The sequence below is a fragment of the Agelaius tricolor genome, unplaced genomic scaffold (assembly GCF_023055355.1).
Source record: "Agelaius tricolor isolate 1412-34295 unplaced genomic scaffold, bAgeTri1.0.p SCAF_73, whole genome shotgun sequence".
Classification (NCBI taxonomy): domain Eukaryota; kingdom Metazoa; phylum Chordata; class Aves; order Passeriformes; family Icteridae; genus Agelaius; species Agelaius tricolor.
In genome coordinates, this window is record NW_027269333.1 from 1,100,762 (window position 1) to 1,103,148 (window position 2,387).

Consider the following 2,387-nt stretch of genomic DNA (forward strand, 5'->3'; position numbering starts at 1 on the left):
CATGAGCGATCTCCTGCTTGATCTGGGCAAAGGCTTGTTGCTGCTCAGGGCCCCAGTGGAAATCATTCTTCTTGCTGGTGATCAGGTAAAGAGGCCTCACGATCTGACCATATTTGGGAATGTGCATCCTCCAAAAACCTATGGCACCCAGGAAAGCTTGTGTTTCGTTCTTGCTAGTTGGTGGAGACATCACAGTGATTTTGTTAATGACCTCAGTGGGAATCTGACACCGTCCATCTTGCCACTTCACACCCAGGAACTGGATCTCTCAGGCAGGTCCCTCGACTTTACTCTTCTTGATAGCAAAGCCAGCTTCTAGCAGAATTCTGATGATCCTCTCCTCTTTCTCAAATACTTCCATTGCTGTGTTCCCCCACACAATGATGTCATCAATATATTGCAGATGTTCTGGAGCCTCACCCTTTTCCAGTGCAGCCTGGATCAGTCCATGGCAAATGGTGGGGCTGTGCTTCCACCCCTGGGGCAGTCAGTTCCAGGTGTACTGCACACCCCTCCAGGTGAAAGCAAACTGAGGCCAGCAGTCTGCTGCCAGAGGAATGGAGACAAACACGTTAGCAATGTCTATAGTGGCAAAGCACTTTGCTGCCTTGGACTCCAGCTTGTACTGGAGTTCCAGCATGTCCGGCACAGCAGCGCTCAGCGGTGGAGTCACTTCATTCAAGCCATGATAGTCCACAGTCAATCTCCATTCTCTGTCAGACTTGTGCACAGGCCAGATGGGGCTGTTGAAGGGTGAGTGGGTTTTGCTGACCACCCCTTGGCTCTCCAGCTCACGGATTATTTTGTGGATGAGGATCACGGCATCTCAATTTGTTCAATATTGCCGGCGGTGCACTGTCGAGGTGGCAATCGGCACTCATTGCTCTTCCACCTTCAGGAGAGCTACTGCAGATGGGTTTTCTGATAGTCCAGGCAAAGTGTTCAACTGCTTTATGTTCTCAGTCTCTACAGCAGCTATGCCAAAAGCCCATCTGAGTCCCTTTGGGTCTTTGTAACAGCCATTCTGGAGGAAATCTATGCCCAGAATACACGGGGCCTCTGGGCCAGTCACAATAGGATGTTTCTGCCACTCCTTCCCAGTCAGGCTCACCTAGGCTCCCAACAGGGTCAATTGCTGGGATCCCCCTGTCACCCCAGCAATGGAAACAGGTTCTGCCCCCACATGTCCTGATGGTATCAGGGTACACTGTGCACCAGTATCAACTAAGGCATCGTATTTTTGTGGCTCTGATGTGCCAGGCCATCGGATCCACACTGTCCAGAAAATCCAGTTTTCCTGTATCTCTTCCTGGTTAGACGCAGGGCCCCTCTAACCCCGGGCATACATGGTAGAGGTTCCTTCCAGGGGATCTGATGGATCGTACTCAGCAGCTCAGTCATGGGAGGCTGAGGCTACCTTCACTTTACTGAGTTCCCTCGATTAGTGTTTCCCTCCTTGAGCTGATGCACCCATGCTGCCAGGACAGAAGTGGGTTTCCCATCCCACCTTCCCATGTCTGCCCCATGGTCATGCAGAAAGAACCACAGGTCAGCCCGTGGGCTGTACCCTCTCTCTCTAGCTAGGGAACGTTGGGCTCTGACTCTGGGGCCTGTGACTCACTGGTGCAATGTGGGAACTGTTCCTCCTCACCTCCTCCCTCATCTCCCTCATCTCCCTCATCTCCTCTCTGAGTTCTTGGACCACAACAGAGACATGAGCCTGAAATGGGCCATTGATCACACTCTCATAATTTCTAAGCTTGTTGCCAACAGAACCCACTGTCTCTCGTTTGTTATTGGCATTAATCATTGCAATAAAGGTGGTGTATTGAGCTGGCCCCAGATTTGCCAGACTCCACAACATTTGCCCTGTGCACCTGACCTTGTTGGGGTCATTATCATGCTGTCCATCCCTCCCAAAGAGTACCTCCAATACTGCCACTTCTCTCAGTTGGATCCCTTCCTCAAGAGTCTCTCAGTGCATTCTATGGTGCTGGTCCTGCATTCTCTCCCTGTGGACAAACCTCTCTCTGACATTCATTAAAAGCTGTTCCCAGAGGGAAAGGGACCTTGGCTCCCTTACAAAAATCAGATTCATACCTGAGTCCTAAGTCAAGTGTCCCAAATTCCTTGCCTCACCACCATCCAGCTGGACACCTGTACCCATAAGGTCCCAGACCCAAAGTAGCCAGGTTGTATAAGCCTCACATCCCTGTCATACAATGTCTTTGTGCAGATTACAGAGACTTTCGTACGTCAGGGACTCGGTGATGACCTCAACTGTTGCCTCTCCTGGGCACTGGGAAGGCTCTCCTTTTATATCCTCATCTGGGTGCTCTGATTTCATCTTAGATCTCCTTGTTTCCACTAGGGCACTGCTGCTGGCT